A 19,571-nucleotide genomic window follows, 5' to 3' on the forward strand; every position below is an offset into this window, starting at 1 on the left:
GTGGTGTTCAAGAAACTACTGGTTGTGACACTTGGTGCCATGCTCTAGTTGACAAGGTGGTGATTAATCAGAGGTTGAACTAGATGATCTCAAAGGTCTTTTCAGCCCTGAATGATTCTGTCATTCTGTACAACCTCACGCATTATTCTGGGACTTGTGGTTGGAGCATGACCAGTGTACAGGAGAAGGGAAGCTGTTCCCTTCCTTGCAACACAGGAAGAGACCATAGCCATGATGCAATGAAAACTGTTGGTCTCACAGTGGTCCTGTGCAAACAAAGGAGTCAGTGGAACACACATGAATTAAACTGCTGCACACCCAGCACGGCTTTGGGCCTGTGTTGTGCTGCACAAACCCCTTCCCCCCACAGAAGAACCTCAGCCTCATTGTAAAGGAGGAAGCTGCTGGCAGCTCCCCCTCCATAGCAGCAATTACACCACCTGTGAGGCCTTTCCCTTATCTACAAATGCAGCAGGGAGTTCTCATGTGAACATCCTTTCTGTTTGACAGAAGAAATGATGAATGGATTTTCTTTCATGCAAGAAAATCCTACAACAAACTTGAACAACCAAAATGAAGTAGCCCTTTCTGCAGACAGGGTCTGCATGGTGCAGTACACTTGCACTGGAAGCCCATTCAAGACTCACAACTCAAGGCTCCCAGAATCAACAGGATGTAAGATTATCTGTACTGCTGTCTCTTTCTTTATTTTTCCATCTCAAATAAGAGATGGTACTGGGATGGTAGCAGTCCAGCATGTCCTGGTGCAAAACAGCTCTTCCCCAAGAACAGCATTCCCCTAAGAACAGTAACCACTGCTGCTTTCAGGCAAGCTGTAAATGGGGCTTCAGAGAAGCAAAAGCTTCTCCAGGATGGCAGTGTCACTGCAGTGCCTTGCCAGGGTGATGTAACAAGTGTATTGCTGTGTAAAACACCAGAGTATATTCATGCTTTTTATGTCTTGCTTGTAGCTGCAGCATCAAGAAATGGACATCATTCCACTTGAATATGCTCTACAACTGGCATCTCTTAATCTAGTGTAACGTAACTTCAGCTTCTTCTCATCCTCTTCATAAACACCTGTCTTCATCTTTGAAATTGTACGTTAATTGTAAAATGCTGGCAGCAATAAACAAAGCAGTTTTCACTTTGCAGAAGGGAAAAGAAAAAAAAACCTAACCTGAGAAATACCCCTTCACAGGTGTCACTTTAAACAGGATGATCCAGGCCAAGAGCATGAAGAAGATACAGTCCCTCTGAAGAACATGTAGAGCAAGAAGCAAAACCCCTTCTGTGAATGTTAAGGACTAAATATGTGAAACCTGAACAGGTGGGACCTTGCTGTAAGGTGCTTTGCCTTCCAAGGACATTTTGTCCTCAGCTCTGTCTGGGATGGTTGCTACAAAGTTTCAGTCTGTCAAATTCTGTCCATATGTATAAGTGCCTGCAGTACCCCCAAGCATGACAGATCTCCACAAAAGCCCCTTTTGAGGCTGACTTCAGGCTCCCCCGTTTTTGACCTTGGCAGAAATACCTGGGTGGAAGACACCAGTCTGCCCCACCACTTCTCTGCCTGTGGCTTCCTGAACCTCCAGGTTGCAGTGACAACTATCTTGGCCATGGTGCACTTTTGTTTCGACTTGCAGGAAAAGATTCAGGAGCTGTTAGGATGAGTGGGGCAGGAGGGAAAAGGTTATTAGGGACAAAGAGAGGGTGACCTACTGTACACTCATCTTGACTGTGTGCTGATGTGGGAAGGAATGTGGGAGTCACTGAATTTCAGATCCAATGAATCTGATTCTGCTCCAGGATCTGAACTTAGAGGAGGCATCTATTTTCAGTGGCCTTGCACAGCCACAAGCATCACCCAGAGCAGCTGGAAATGGGAGTAGGAATCTGCTGAATCTCAGCATTTGATCTGGGACAGAAGACATTTTCTCCAACTCTCCCTTGTTCATGTTCTTGCTGACAGCTATTTCCACTGTCAGCATCTGCCCTGGACCAGTCTGTAGGAAAATCTTGACATTTGTTCCTTATACCTGTGCCAAAGTTTGTATCATAGAGATGTAGCTCATTTCACTGGATGTCACTTGTGTAAAGCTTTAAAATTTTTATAATGTCTGTGCCAAAACCCTAATTTCTGCATGGAAGCAGGTGTGAAAAAGTCTGTTCCTCTAGCTGCAAGCAGTAATCAAACGATTTCTTCATATTTACATTGCAACTGCTCCAACTGGAGGTCAGCCCTGCTTGCTCATATCTTGCAAGCTTTACTCTCATGCATTCCAGTTTGGATTGTTTTCTGTGATAGTGTGTTAAAAAATGATTTTTTTTACTAAAGCAAATAAAACCAAAAGTATCAAGATTCTATTTTAAATAATCTAGGAAGATATAACCAGTGTATTTTGGTGCCAGAGCACAGAAGTGATGTTACAGCAAAAGAAGTGGTGAAGAATGAATGGAAAGAGCCTGGGAATCTTAATGCTTTTTAAGATCCCATAGAGGAAAGTTGATATATTTAGCAATCAATGGCATGAAATTTCAGAATGCAAGAATTAGTTTCTTAGAAAGACATGAAACTGAAACAGTCCCACAGTCATCACAGAAATGTAGTGAATTTTTTCCCTTGAGACATAGAGGATCATGTAATTAAAAAAAAAAAAAAAATAGAAGAGCTGCAATCTTACAAAAATCTTACTTGTGCTGGGAAAAGGTGGCCTAAGAGTCAGTAAACAATAAAGATTTTAAATGCTTTGTTTTTTACTAGCAAATTTATTTTCTTAAATGCAAAGATCTTTCTAGTTTGAGGTCTGATAATATTAATCTAATACATTATTTTAGACATAAGAAAGAAGTTTTTTTATAATGAGGGTGGTAAAAGAATGGAACAGGTTGTGCAGGGAGGTAGTGGCAGTCCAATCCCTGTAAACATTCAAGATCAGGTTGGATGAGGCTCTGAGGAGCCTGGTCTATTTGAAGATGTCTCTGCTCATTGCAGGGGGGGTTGGGCTAAATGATTTTTAAAGGTCCTTTCCAATCCAAACTGTTCTGATTCTATGATTCTTTATACCATTTTGAAGTCGTAGCCACTCACTGCCTACAGTATGTCCTTACTATTCCAACTCAAATATATTAGGAACCTCAGAAAACATATTTGAAACTTATTTGTAAGTAGTTATTGACCCCTTCAAAGTCAACATTGCTTTATTTGCCTTGAGCGATTAAAAGAAAGTATTAAGAAACAGTAAATAAGGTTTAAGAAAGAGTTGGAGCATGGGATTGTAGCACAGGGGAAGCAAATAAAGCCTGTGGCTGGATAGGCATCAGGCACAACACTGTCTTCTGTGTGAAACTAGAACCCAAGACTACATTCTGAAACATGAGACGTGGCTGAAAAAAAGGCAGAAATCTGCTACACTGAAGAAAGGACTGAAGCCTGATGAAATAAATTTGAAAACTTAGGATAATTTGGGTTTTATACTGCAGCTTAAGCAGAATAGGAGGTTAAAAGATGAGGATTGCTTAAACAAAAAAAACCACTTGATTTTCTGTTTGTTTTTAAAGAGAAACAAGTTGAGCAGCATTCCAATACACTACCACTTTAACAGAATTCCTTGTAAAAAACAGCTGCATTTTTTTTTAGGTGACATGCCTGTATCTAGAAATGTCTTCTCATTTGCCCTTGAATAAGTTCCCATGATGTGTACGTTAGTGGAAAAAGGCATCTTTTACCATTCTTACAGTTTTTAATGCCAAACTGCAGCATCGTTTATGACAGTTTCTCAAAAATGTCTCCAGTTGCCAAGGAAGAGATAACTGAAAGAATGCAAATAACCTTGATTCACAGACCTCTGCTTCTTTTCAGCTTGTCTTGACAGGCACCTAGAGTATCCAGGCAGTTCTTTTAACCCTTATTATTGCAGAATACAGACCCACTCTTCTTACAGTGAATTTCTTGTATCTTTAGTATGTAGAATAAAACATTAACACGAAATTTGTGTAACAAAGGTTGGCTGTATATCAATAAGAGAAGTCATAGTACTGGCAGTACTGATGTGTTGCTAAACTTATTTACAGAGAAGGAGCTGCTTTGAGTTGATGCAGACCTAACCTCCCCCACACAACCCTCGCCCCCGCAATCTCATGACAGAAAAAAAGGTCTCAGACTCATGTTCCACTGAAATCAGATTATCCCATATATAATTCAGGACAGTACCTGACACAGGATCACTTGTTTAGCCACAGTAGTTTTATTCTGAGTTGGTCACTCATGGTCCAGGGTTTGGTGAAAATGTGCTTCTAGGAGTAGAACAGCTGCTCCAGACTACGTGTCAAATGCCATTATACAAAGCCTCAGGAATTTGCATGAGGCAAGAGGAAATTCTGCTGGACAATATCGCCCCAATAATTTTTTTTTTTCACCCAAGTTTATAGTGCATTTTTATGAGTTCTGAAGGAAAGCACGTTGTGGAAGCCCATGATGTGAAAATAACTTTGAAGTATTTAAATCTCCTCAACACATCCAGTGTATGCAGTCCTGTCAGGTAAGGAGCTATTATTAAGTCCACTTGAGATGGCCCTGGAGCACTTAGATGAACAGCATGATTTGTGCAAGATCCTATAGGATATGCCTGATAGAATTTGGAATAATTCTTATTTGTCAGTATGTTAACCGTAATATCACTTTTCTACCTAGAATATGGACATATATTTCTATGGACCTTAAAACACTCATAGTTGCATTTCCTATGATAATTTGGGTTTTAGCTTTCTATTTTTTTCTTTTTTTGATTTTGTGGGTCTGGATTTCATATAAGGGGATAGTAAGGTATAGGTTTTCATATAGAGGGATAGTAAGGTCTCTTCATAGAGTAGGTAGACATAACAATTCCTTCTCTAGCTGGGAACCCAAGGACAACTGATCTGGATCTCAGGCCCAAATATGTAAACAACGTGGACTGAAGAGAGAAAAACAAGAAAGATGGGACTTCATGGGCTGGGGCTGTAACTGGACAATTAGCTTCAATATGCTAATGGACCAAAACTTGTAAAAATGTGAGATCTTGTGACCAAGCCCTCTTTTACTTATTGGAGCCATCTGGGCAGAGCCAAAATCGTGGTGGCTCTGGTCCTGCCAGGTGTAGCCTTTGAAGGCCTTTCAATAAATACCCTTTTATTCCTCCTAACTCTGTCTAGCCTCTGTTCCAGCTGCTTAAGGCAGCCGTTCTTGCACACCAGATGGGACCCTGAGGCATCTGGAAAAACCCTGGTCCAGCTGAGATCCAGAGGGATCAGAGCCAAGAACCCTTGAACAGAGGGACTTGAGTGACCAAATAGCATGTTTAGCATCTGGGTTAGGTGCTAAGAGGTATTGGTAAATTGTAATCTTGTTTGGGGAACCCTAGGGTTCTGGGTGGATATATTTTGCTCATTACCCTTGGGCAAGAAGGAATGCCCTCTCAAAAGTGGAAGTTTAAATTGTAGGAGGGTTGGCCTGAAGCCAAAGGGTGAGTAGCTTTTGCTTTGTGGTTCGAAAGGTTTTGAGTTCTAATGTCGATTTGGATTTGCATGTTTTGTGCCTCTTTGCTCTTTATTTTTGGTCATCCGAATGGCCTGTGTATCCTCTTGTGCATATAATAACAATAGTATTCCAAGAGATGGCCCTGGGGTTAATACTGAAGAACTGGGCAAATTTAACCAGAGAAGAGTCTATGCTTTTAAAATCTAAACTAGTTAGACTCTCAGAGAAAACGTGGCCAACGTATGAACTAGATAATGGAGAAATATGGCCTAAATTCGGAAGTTTAGACAGAAAATTAATGTCAAGCTTAATACCCTCCTTACACAGGGACTGATATTTTGAAGAGTTGCAGTATACCTGGCTTTTTATGGTGGTAGCATGTGAGCAAAGCCTAGATGACAAGAACATATATTGCTCTTAAAAGGTAAAAAGAGCTGACCTTCATTAGGGAATATGCAAACTCAGAAGAGGCAGACCTAGACGTGACTGCTCCGAGCACGAGGGTGGAGGCGGCCCCTCCCCGCCACCACCTGCACCACCGCCGCGAAGCGGGGCCGGGGCGCTGCGGCTCGGGCGGGGCGGACAGTAAAGCAGGAGAAGGCAGGGCTTGGCAGCGATGGACATCGCCCCTGCCTCCGTCTTCTTCAGGGCCTTTCACGTAGAGGGAGGAGAGGGAACATCCTGGAGGAGCGTGGTGTCTCCTCCGTTCTCAAGCCCGTGAGTTACCATAGCGACCCCGAAGGCCAGGGAGCTGCCTCCGGAGATGGCATCATCAAAGGTGGCAAACACACAGCCCAGGAGCTGCGTCGGAGTAGGTCCTGTGTGAAGGAAATCCTATTTTTTGTTCTTTTACCTTCAGTTTTGTTCTAGGAGAAGAGATAACACAGTCTTGTCACAATCACTTAAAGGGAGCCTAAACCCAACCTGACCACTGAGCGGTTGCCATCACTGCTAAAATCAACCAGAATCAGCTTGCGCTTACATAACAAGTGCTGAGACCCTGCCCTGTCAAGATGATGCAAATCCTTCAGGCTTTCATTTGTAGTAGTAGAAATGGTCTTTACTTGACTGCAGATGAAGCCCTGATTCTTAAAGAGGACATTGCTGTAGGCAGGGCAGCTTGTATTTATCTTTGCAAGTGTACCAGAACATTACTTGTTATCTCTTTGTGTGCCATTAAAAACCGTCACAAGCAGAATGCTTATGCAAATTAATCATGTCACTATGAAGGCAGCCTTTTCCATGGTCATAAAATGGTATAAAGATGGAACTTTTGACACCAAATGTATGCCAGCTTTCCCACCCATTACAATAACAGCATCATTCCACAGCATTTAGATTTTTCCAAGCTACTGCTCATGATGATGGTAGTTTTTTTGTTTTCCTACTTATATTTTCCTTTGCAACAAACCATCTTCTGGACCAATCAGGAATTATGAAACAAAAGGACTGTTTTATTCCTTTGTTTTTGTAACTTACTTTCTGTGTGACTGTGTATTCTTCAGCATGTAAGAGTTACTTTTATGAAGTGTTTTGTGAGGCCCTAATGGTGTAATACTTCTGCATAACATTGTATGTATTCTGTTACTGTTTTTTTCCTCAGGGATTTTGTATATTCTGAAAGATATGGGGTTTTGGCATGTTGTCAGAAGAAGCTTATTATGGACTTAAAAGTACTATACTAACTATATAGAATTATATATTACTGGACAAAAATTAGAGAAAAATTAAATTATATACAGGTGTCTTCATCATGAGACATAAGAAATAAATTTGTTACAGTCAGAACAATCCATCAGTGGAAAAACCTCCTCAAGCTTGCAGAGGACCCACCCATCACTGGTCCAAGGTGCAGCTGGGCACAGTGCTAGATAATGTCATCAAGGCTCCCTTTCCCACCAAAAACTGGACTGGGTGAACTCAGAGGCCCCTTCCAACCTGAGCTCTTCTATGGTTTTGTGTTTATTGCATGACTGGACTGCAAGGAAAAAAAATTGCTTTCTAATATTTTCATTACCAGTAAATACTGGCAGTGTTTTAACCTAAATTTTATTGTGATTTAAGTCTCATTTTGATTTTGCTCTTTAACTCCAATACATTACAAAAATGGACAAAATACATGTGCTGAAGTTTCAATACCTTGGCCCATAATAGATGAACTAGCTCTTGAGAGATGTCTGAGTCTTGCGCTAATCCCAGAAAGAAGTGCAGTGGGGGATAAGCCATACTTTTTTACAATCAGTCAGTGATCTGCATGCTCTAAAATGTAGAAGTCACATTTTAGGACATAGGTGATTCAGATACTGGGCGATGTCTGGAAAAATTTTACCACCACTCTTCTCAAGGTATTTAATGACTTTTCAATTGACATCAAAAAAAGCAAAAGCACCATGAACTTCAGTCAGCTCTGCAAAATTTTCACTTTTGTGTTTCTCTTGTGTGGAGACACCATGTTCCAAATAACAAGAAAGCCTAAAGCAAATAGCTACAAACCCAAACAGAGAAATCCCTTACTGCAATATGGGCTATATGCCATAACTGTAAGAACACCATGACCTCCAGATTCACATAACAATTGTGTCATATTCTCCAGAAATTTCTGGGGCTTTTAGATAATATTATCTGCAGCATGCAACTCAGAATTGGTTGCTTGCCTGTGCTCTAATGAAAAATATAATGAAACTATTTTGTAAGCTTGTAGGAGTTAAAAGAGCTGTGGAAATTTTTTTGAGACCTTTGAATAAGTAGTACACAGATGCTAAGTTAAAGAGATTCCTGCTATTTTCAAAGGTAATAAGAGTATATCACAGCTATTCTGTCTTCCTCTAGTGCTGAGGGATTTCTGCAGGAAAATGGACATATGCACAATCCAGTCTTTATTGAGACTGAGTAGATGGTCGCAATGTCCTTGAAGGACATGAAAGAGGAAGAACACACTCAGCAGCAGATGGTTCAGGATGTAAAGGCAGACAAGAAAACCACACGAAGAAGAAAAACTAACTAAATTAACTGAAAGCTTAAAACATGCACAAAAGGATTTAGCCAATCATGTGTGAAAAACACCTATCACTAGTTTTTAGAATTTTTAAAGTCTAATAATAATAAAATGGTTAAAAAATAGTAATACAATTAGAATTATAAGAATTTAGAGTTAAGACAATTACAAGAAAATAAAAAGCAAAGAATTATGGACATCCATATGTTTTTGGACACTAAGCTGCCAAAAACATGCCTTGCGAACAAAGGGATAACCCTTAAAAGCAATAGCCTGTTGCATATTCATATATCTTATACATGATGCATAAATGCCTTACAAATTAAGATTTTTTCTGGTTTTTGTCAACTTCTTCCCCTTAATCCTGGTGCTTCCATAAAGGCAGAAAGAAGGCAGAAGGATGTTTGTCTTTTCTGATAAGGAGGCTGTAACTCCTTGTGTCCTGTCACTGTTATCTCTGTGCGAAGAGTTCCTTGATTATCTTATCCCTTGCTTGAGCTAGTAAAAAAACCTTACATCACAGAGTTTCTATTTTAACATTATGTTATAACCTAAAACTGTATTTTACGCACCACTCAAGTGGTGCGTTAAATATTATTATTTAGTATTTCGTATTAATTTTAAGAATTAACTAAATAATAATTTATTATTATTTAGTATTCAGTATTATTATTATTTAGTATTTAGTATTATTATTTAGTATTTAGTATTACTTTTAACAATTAACTAAATAATAAATTATTATTAAGTATTTAGTATTAATTCAGCATAACTTTCTAACATTACACATATAATATTCATTTTAATATTTGCCAAAAGCCAATCATAAAATATGTATTTTTTACACATGTATTAGCTTGAGGCACATGAACAATAGAACACAGTATAAATATAGCTTACTTTTTGCAATAAATTGGCTTCACTTGATCACACTGATCGTGGCACGATGTCCCATTTCTGATCCTCTGCACTCTAATGGTATGACAGTAACTGTGTAAAACAGAATTTCCTTTTTTTAGACAAGGATCTTTTTTTGACAAACTGGAATGGTCACATAAGCAATTATTTCAGCACTTCCTATATGAGTGAGAGGGTTGGGTGTATTGCTTGGTAAAAAGTATGTAATTCAGGAAGAGTAAATCCTATCAGCATCTCCAGAACAAGACAGAAGTCTAGATACAGACCAAACAATCAGTCCTACAGCTGGAGGAGACATCCTGCACAGATGCTCAGTTGTAAAGGAAGGGTCATGTCAGCCATGCTGTACCCCTGAGGTGGAGGAGATCACATTGGCTCCATTCGAAAGTCCTGGAGGATGGGTAGCAGAACGTGTCCTTTTTGTAGTATCTGTCATGGGTTGGTTTTGAGAGCCTGAATCACAAAAGGGGGCAAGAGAAATTTGTAAAACCTGTTTGCACTTCTGAACCCATGGCGGTGCCCACTGTAGTCATTAAAAACAAATACCTCCTGCTTAAAACTTGGCATGAACTCATTAACAAAACAAACAGAAGATCCTGCCAATCTTTCCTGGTGTGCTGCCAGACGTATGCTAGTGCTGAGATCTGGATTGGAACATATTTGAATAAGTTGACCTAGTAAACTTGCACAGATTCTTTATTTGTTTCTTGATATAGAAATATCTCCTGACCTTTGGGCATCTCTTCCTAGGAGCAGTCATCTTCCTTTGTGTCACCAAGATTGTCACTTCTGTTTCTCATGAAGTAAAGCTCAGTGCCACTCTCCCTTGCTAAAATCCTGTCCAGTCCTTGGTGTTGTAGGTGGCATGTTCTTTACTGGTTAGAACTTGGTTTTCATGCTCCAAAACACCTAATAACCTTCTGCTACTGTTATTTTCACAATTGGCTTCATACAGTCTTAATGATCTCAGGGAAGTGGCATTCACATATTACAGCATTGTGAGAGACTGAACTGTTAAGGGATAATGACTCAAAACATTCCACCATTTGTGGAGAAGCCAGGGTGCTTTGCTGAAATGGAGGAGGTGAGCTTTTGGGTGTGTAATGGATGAGCTCTGATCTCACAAGACAGAAGGTGAATGATAGGCTACGAGTGAGTTAGGAGACAATCTCTGGAGACTGGATGATGCCTCTTGTCATACTATATTGTCCTCCCTTGCACAAGCCACTGGGTTGTAGGGCTCTTCCTCCTCCTCGGATTTTCCTGGGGATTTTTCCCCATCATTACTTTGGGACTTCTGCCCCCACCCAATGGATCTGGTCTGCAACCACCAATTCAAACAAGATTGTGCAGCAGCCAAGTTTTGTCCCTGGGCCTAGAGGTGCTGAGATCTTCACCCTCTCATCCTTTCTCTCTCATAATTTCTTTGTTTTCCCTTGTGCATGTCCATAGGTGATGTTGTTGCACATTCATATTGCAATGTTTCCATGTTGTTATATAACTATAAATAATAACAACAACCAAAATTGCTACATACCTGTTTTTCTTTGCAACCAAATTGTACTATAATAAACCCTACATATGAATATTTACAAACACCAATCATTTTGTGTTTTCACTCCAATCCGCTCCAAGGGATCTATTAAAAAGAACTTGGGTTACCCTTGCCTTCTGTAGCAACCACACGTAAGTGTCTGCACCCCATTAGAACATACAGGGATGGAAGCAACAAGGACATGAGTCTGAAGTTATTGACCCAAAATTACCTAACAAGAACTGGGGAAAATTATGTATCTAATTCAAAACAAAACTGTACAAACCCACCTTCGTTTTATTATTATTTCAAGTTTGTTCCAGGATGACTCATCTCTGACCACAAGCCTCATGTTTTTGTTTCTTCTGCTGCTGCCAGCTGTCGGTTGCCCATTCTCCAGATTCCTTCAGGTGTCACTACTGGGGAGACTTGCCAGTCCTAGCCCTACCAATGAGCCTCAAGAGGTGGCTTTCCTTAAACTTTCATAATCCCTTCTCATCTCCACTTTTCTCTTTCTTCTTTTGCCCACTCCTCCTTGCTCAGCTCTTTTGCCTTCAAAACAAATAGATTGAGGTGACAGGTACAGAAGGAGCACATTTCTTTGCCCTGGTCACACTTACTGCTCTCCTTGCCCATTCTTTGTCCCTTGCTTGGCTTTGTAAGATTATTCAAACTGCTCCCACAGGAGTGACTACACTTCTTATAAGCAGTCTTGAACTGGCTGGGTGATTCCAAATTGTTTAGAAGCCAGAAATAAAAACAGGAAAGGAAACATACTGTACTACAACTGTTTTAAGTGTGTAAAGAATCACACTGGAGAATGGCTGTGTTGGTAGCAGACACAAGAGGAACAAAAATCTGTGTATTGGAAAGAGGACCAGAGATTGCCTGTGCACGGCTGAAAACTGTACAATCATACAGACTTCTTCATGGGGGACAAGTAGTCCTTCAGGTGGTTTAGGAGTGCAATGGTCTACATGATGCTAGGACAGGTGTGGTTAAGCAGTCAGGCTTTAAGAAAAAGGAGTAACAGAAAAGGATAATATGCAAAAAGCATTAGACTGGAGAGATGTAAAGGGATTTTTCAGCATTAGGGTAACTAGCAGCAAAATAACAAATTAGGCATGTATTTGCCATTGCTTGCACTGTCCTTTAATTATTATGTGCTTAATTAAAACTTCTTTTAAAGGTATTATTCTGAAGCACCAGATTTCTCTGAAACCTGTTTTTTGACTCAGAAATAAAGCAGGGCAAACAGAAGTCAATCACCAGTATTACTATATAAGTTGGAGATAGGCTTTTAAAGTCAATTAAACATCCTGAAATAGTCACGCTGATGGAAGCTGCGGCTTTTTACAAAACCACACCTACACCACAAACTTTTACCCTCATAGCTGTAATAGCTGTAGTTATTGTTTATGGCCAGCATTTTTTTGTTGCTTAGCTGTCTTGTGTGGGGCCGTTATACAAGGAAATACATGTTTTTCTGTGTGTGGTATCAGGGAGCAGCAGGGGCCAGCTCCTTCCCAAGGGTTGGGGACATGAAGAGATCCCCAGGAGATAGGCCAAGCAGAGGCTTCCCCAGCCAGGGTTCATTCTTCTGCCTTCAGTGAGGGAGCTGGCAGGATGGGAGGAAGCCAGGCACAGTCCCTAGCTCGGGGCATTGGGTAGGTAGCCCTGTAGGGATGGGGATGGGCTGAGGCCAGTCTGGGATGTGTGCTGGCTGGTATGGGTCAGAAACAGGCTTGGTGAGGGGAATGAGGGTCAGATTCAGCCCTGTGATTGCCAGGCCCATGTGTTACCTAACCTCTGAAAATGAGAATAGTACCAATTTTAGCACTAATTTTTCTGTGTTATAGAGAGCATCATTTATTTAAGGGCCTGGAAGGCATGGGTGATCACTCCTCCTAACATCCCCCTGATTGTTACAAGCAAGTAACAATATACAGTCACTACATGCATATTATGATTTGCCTATTACCATAAAAACTCTCCCCATGTCCTCCAGGTTCCCAGAGTTACTCCTTGTTTTGGCTGTAGCTGTATTCGTCAGCCAGATGTCCCCTCTTTATGTTCTAATATCCTTGCATGGGGAATAATATCTGCATGCCTTGCTTCTCTGCTAAAGGCCTGCTGACACGGTGCTTTGTTCACAGTCAGTGTCTTTCTACTAAAAGCTCACAGTTACAATAGGAATTGAATTAACCTTTTTGGAATCACAGGGGCTGAAGGGTGCCCCAGGTGAGGTTGGTCAGGGCTCTTGAAGATGGTGGATGTCTCAAGGCCCTCATGTATGGTGTAGTTTGTCCTCAGAGGAGAGGGAATGATGTTTGTTCCCCATTTCCATTTGTGCTGATGTCAGGCACATGTTGCCACTGCAACAGATGCACTGCCTTCAGAGCTGAGTCTGCCTCACAGCAGGTGCAGGTCTGTGATAAGATGCAGCAATATTTGACACAGGCTTGGCATTGTACTCTCAGGAGCCAGGAGATGCTGACTGCACAGGAGAGCGAGAGCTGTTGGTGGAGAAGCTCTTTCAAGCTCAACATAACCCAAGGCCTGTGACATGCACCGCAGTTCTCTTTCCTGGATGTGTTATGAAGGCTGTTCTTCCCCTTAAAGTGAGATTTGCCTATCATTGAAAAAGAAGTAGAGATAAAAAGAAGGATTGCTAGCACCAAGACCCATCCCTTCCATGCAATGGCTATACATGTATCATGAGTTCTGATGTACAGGTACGTGTGTTGAGTGATAAGGAATTTGAGGGATCTATTACTGAATCTACCATGCAGAAGAAATGTTTTCCCTTTGAAATGTATCCACACAGACACCTCTACTCTGTAGCCACAACAGAAGCGATTTAGGAGCTATGTATAAATGGCTTTGTACATCATTTTCTGCTGCCTTACTGGTCTTTATGAGCACCTCCTCCCAGTGCTCTTTGTCCTTTATGAGCAACCCATATCAACCAGTACAGATAACTCCTTACTGCTTACAAACAGTACTGCCTCTCCAAGTGGGTCCACCCTTTCCAGTTTCTGCTTCTTCTGCACTTATCAGATCAGGAAATGCAATAATTTGCAGACTCAGTAATTCACTGGAAGTACATGTGATACACTACATGAGAAGGAAACGCCCTGCTGAACACCAGAAAGAGGCTTGCAAGCTGCCAAGTTTCATTTTCACAGCAGACTTATTAAAAAAAAAAAACTAGTTTTGTTTTCTGTCTCATGACTGTTTTGACAAACACACCCACACTGCCAACAGATGTAGCAAAGAAGATTGTTGTGCCAGTGACACCGGTCAGAGTCCCTGCTGAGTCAAAAAGCAGGGAGTTTCACTTTCTGCATCGGTGTTAAAGTGGGTTGGTCCTTGATTTCTCTGTGCTGCACTGAAACATCCCTAATGATCCCCTAAGACGGGGAGTTTGGACGTGTCAGAGACTGCAGAGATTGATGTCTTGAGACATTTTGCGGTGCATGTGTATGGGGGAAGGGGCGGGTGCCACTGCCTGAATGCTGGAAAAGAATGGAGACTCGGACAACTATTCATTACGAATAGGAACCACAGCTCAATTTATTCATTTTCAGCTTCAACTTTTATACAGTTTCTACCCTCAGCCCCAAGCGATAAGCATTGTTCTTATTGGTTTCTTGCCTTGTGGTTACATCATAAGCATGCAGTGAATGGTTACATACCTTAAAACTAAATATATCATATAGTTTCCTGATAACCTCATTGCCAGATTTCCACAGCCTTAGTTCTTAACCAGGAAGCATATCCTTTATGACTCTGTTTACCAGGAAGCATATCCTTTAAGACTCTGTTTACTATCTAGCTCTCATGCCAAGGACAGACTAATCTTGACTCTTTGTTTCAGGGAAATCGTCTATAGGTGGGCTGAAGAGTAATAGCCCCCACCAATCCCCCAACATCTCCCCCTCTTTTTTCAAAGACAGCATCTGTCATTTTATGTATCTGTCCTGACAAACATTGTAGGATACATGGTCCCATAACCAATACAACTATGATTATTAAAACAACTACCAAGCAGATTTTTATAATTTCTTTTACCCATGCAGAAATGCCCCAAGACATAAGCCAATCATCAAAAGGATTGTGTCTGACGGTAAACTTTTTTGTATGATCTTGTAACCATTGCAATTGTTTATGAATAGAATCACAGTGATCTGACAAATTAAAACAACACATTCCATTGAAATCCTCACAGCCCTTTCCTTGGGCTAGCAAAAGGAAATCAATGGCGGCTCTGTTTTGAAAGACGGCCTGTCTAAGACTGTTCATATCTTGGGCCATTTGACTAATTATCATGGTAGTCACATTAGCTTGTTTGGCAGTCCAACATGCTAATCGTTGTATTTCTTTTAGAGATTCTGCAGTTCCAATGGCGGGTATCAGGGATCCAAAAAATCGGGCAGTGACACTCCAAAATTCTACCTCGTCCTGACAGTCAGGGTTTAGGTTATCAATGCTTCTCTTTTCGCAATGGGAATGATTCAGAGATTGAAGGAAAGTTATGTTTGGAGTAAGTAAGGTAAGGGAGCCTAAATAGCAGGGTCCACCATAAGCACTGCAAGGGATCCCTTGCCAAGCACAATCACCACAAATTAAGTAAATACTCTGAGGTAAAGCCAATGGTTTCTTTATCTTAATAGGGGTCTGACCTCACTGCCACCCATATGGCTGCTCCCCACACAGAAAGGTTGCGTTCTAAAAGGGACTTCTTTTAGGGGTTAGCCACACTTGTTTCTCATTAGATATATTCCAATGCCCAAAATTTATGCATCCTGTTTTGTTGGCTTGTCTACTGCCAAGGAGGTTAAGCTCCTGAGGGTCCCACTGCAAGGTCTTGTTTATGGAATTTATTAATAGAGCCATACAGTGACTGCCGTTGGTTGCTTTGGTACAATTCTGCACGGTGAAATCATGAAATTGGTTCTCCTAAAACCCAGGGACTCCTATAAGGCATGTACGAAAAGGGTCAGTGATAGTGGAGAGATGAAGACAAAAGGCTTGGTTGCCTGTTTTGTTTGCCCAATTAATCCAAAAATTCTCATCCTCTCCCCGTGCCCCCAAATACAACAAAAGGGATAAGCTAAAAATCAGAGCCTTGTCCATGCTGATTACAAGGATTCAAATAAATCGTTCTTGTTGCTGTACTATTTTTAACTAAATATGCCAAATGCTCTAATCTGGTTAAATCAACTACTTGCTGGGCTAATTGTCGTTCGTCTATGGATTCAAATAACTGTAACGCTTGATTTCGAGTTAAGTCTGGGTTAAGTCTGGTTTACGTCTAAATAGCTTGATCTATAAAAAGCACTGCAATCAGAGCAACCTGAGAAACAATTACCTATAAATGTACTTTGAAAAATACCCCCGCAACCCCCATATTGAATTTCACCCAGAACCCAGTTGCGACACCCGCACCCAGGATTCAAAGTCTGTTTAATCTTTGTGTCTAAAAGTCTATTGATTATTCTCTGGATCGCGTGAGGCCTGGGGATGTCTGGTAGATCCTGCTGTAGCGAGTGTTTCAGTAGTGCTTTAATCCATTGAAGATGTGTCAGCCACCTCGTCTTTTGTCCACTCTGTGGTGACATTGCCTGCGCCTGGGTGTTTGAGCCAAGGCCGCACCCACTTCGCTGGGACCCACACCGTTCTTGAGCCTGTAATGATACAAGCATATCCCCGACCCCATGTTAACAATCTTTTTGGACCCTCCCATGTGGACCGCTGAGGGTTCCATGCTGATACCAGGACCTCCGCTTCTAATAGAGGTTTTGATGAGCTGAAGTGTAAGTCTTTTGGTCCCACATATTGTCCAGTATCTGCTGCTTGTACATACAGTTTCCAATTTAAAACATATAGTGCCTTATGTAAAACTTCAGTAGGTGTGAGGGATATCTCCCACTCTTTTTTCAAAAGTTGAATAAAACATTTAAGATCTTGGTGTTTTCGTTCAACAATAGCCTGTCCAGTGCTATTGTAAACCACCCCAGTCACATGCTCTATGCCCCAACAACGGAGGAACTTCCGGCTATAGTTACTAGCGTAGTTTGACCCATTGTCAGTTTTTATTCTTTTAGGCAACCCTAAAACAGCGAAAGCTTAAACCCAGTGACGGCACGTAGCTTTCGATGAGGAATTGCTCAGAGCAGTGGCCCATACGGCCTTGCTTGAGGTATCCGTCGTAACGTGGACATGTTTCAAACGTCCAAATTCTGGAACGATGGTAACATCTGACTGGTACAAAGTCCGGGGGGCTAAACCCCTAGGGTTAGCCCCAACAGTTTGTAAGGGATTCAGTCGCACACAGTCTGGGCAAGCAGCAATGATCTGTCAAGCTTCTGTTCTTGAGATATCAAATTCCTTTTGTAGACTGAGGGAGGACTGATGGAAAAACGAATGAGAATGAACAGCTTGATCCCAGGTGTTCAGTGTAAGGCCAGAGGCAGAAACAGCAGAATCGATAATGCTCTTCCCGGTAGCTAGGAATCCTGGGGAATCAGAATGACTACGTATATGGTTTGAAAAATAAGGAAACTGTCAGAGGTTTATGCAGTTCAGCAACCTCATGAGCAAACAATTTATAATCATATTTGTTGTTTTTCCCAGAAAGGCATCTTCAATCCTCTGCAAGATGGATGCAACATACATTGAATCAGTGACAATATTCAGAGGTATTGAAGAGAAGCATTCAAAAACTACTACTAATGCTTTCAGCTCTAACACCTGGACAGAGCCTCTTTCTTCTGTAAAAATCTGAGTATCCCAATCAGTTCCCGTCCAGACAGCATACCCATATTTATGTGTCTTCCCGCTGGCATCCGAAAAGACAGTAGGAACATTCTCCAAGGGGTGTGCTTGTCTTAATGGAGCCTCCTTAAAGTACAGATTAGTAGCAAATATAGGACATCGAGGGTAATGATTATCAATAACCAAACCTAGGATGGCAGTAGCAAATACATATGAGGCAGATTGCCATTCTTCTATTATGGAGCATAACTTAAAAGGCATAATCACAGAACCAGGTTCTACAGTGAAAACTAGACGGATTGTCTTGTGTGCTTTAAGAATCAATGATCCAAGAGCATCAATGCGACTCAAAATTGTGCTAGATGGTTGGCAAGAAGAAAAGATCCATTCCAACAGGTAAAATTTGTTACAAGAAGGTTTTTAGCCTATAACAGCAGTTATTTCTTCAGTAGCATGTAAAACATAAATGTTAATTGGAAAGGCAGGATCAAAGCGGTATACTTGCATAAGTCACAATTTTACATTGATGTTTTGTATTGCTGCTTTACAATCTGGCGTACAGGATCGTTTGTCCGTGATAGAGGTCGAACCCTCCAGTAACTGGCAAATAGGTTCCAATTCTTTGTTAGTGATGACGGCCCAGACTCTTATGCATTGTAAATCTCCCAATAACTTTTGAACATCATTCACAGTACTTATAAAAGTGTGTAACTGAACCTTTTGTGGACGGAAGCATGTAAGAGACACTTCGAAGCCAAGGTAAGAACATGTATCTGTCCTTTGTATTTTTTCTTTAGCCACTCTTAGGACCCAATCACTGAGTGCATTCATAAGTTCCTTCTCCTTGCTTGGAGTCAATTTGGTAGGAGAAGCAACTAGAATATCGTCCATGTAGTGCAATGTAAGGTACTCAGGATTGTTTAAGCGCCATTTTTCGAGAGCTTGATTGACGAACCATTAACAGATCATCAGGCTATTAAGCATGCCCTGTGGCAGGACGACCCATTCATATCTTTTCATTGGAGCCATGTAATTTGGTGTAGGAAGGCTAAAAGCAAATCTTTTGGTATCATCCGGGTGTAACGGGATGCTGAAAAAGAAGTCTTTTATGTCTATGATAAATAAATGCCAATCTCGCGGCAATCCTCCTGGGGATGGCAGTCCTGGTTGCAATGCTCCTAATGGAATCATTTGTTCATTTACTGCTCATAAATAATGCAAAAAATGCCACTTCCCTGACTTCTTTTATATAACAAAAAACAGAGTGTTCCATGGGCTATGTGACTCCTGCAAGTGTCCTAGCTTTACTTGTTCCTCCACAAGATGATAAAGATGCTCTAATTTCTCATTTGACAGTGGCCACTGAGCCACCCACACCAGTTCATCAGTCTTCCATCCCAGGTGAATAGTGGGGCGAGCATCGTTCTGCCCAGCAGCTGCAATTAAAAATGTTGTGATGTGAGTGACATACACCACTGACTGAGAACATCTCGGCCTAGAATCCATAATGGTGTTTTCATGACGTATGGTCTTACCATTGCCGTATTACCTTCCTGGTCTTCAATTTGAAGAAAATATACACGTTGAGAGGTGGAAGTACACCCTGCAATTCCCAATACCTTTTCTGAAAGAGTTTCTGTAGGCCAATCTGCTGACCAGGCAGTATGTGGGACAGTAGTAATGTCTGAGCCAGTGTCCATCATCATGTGTGCATGTAGGGTCTCCATACTGCTTATTACTTGTTCATTGGACATTTTAATCATCACCTGTCGAAGTGGCTTCTCAGAAGTCAGCATTTCTGTGAATGCTACTAAAGGGCCTGTGCT

Source organism: Lonchura striata, chromosome 2, assembly GCF_050655825.1.
Source record: "Lonchura striata isolate lonStrDom1 chromosome 2, ASM5065582v1, whole genome shotgun sequence".
In the NCBI taxonomy this organism is placed as follows: Eukaryota; Metazoa; Chordata; class Aves; order Passeriformes; family Estrildidae; genus Lonchura; species Lonchura striata.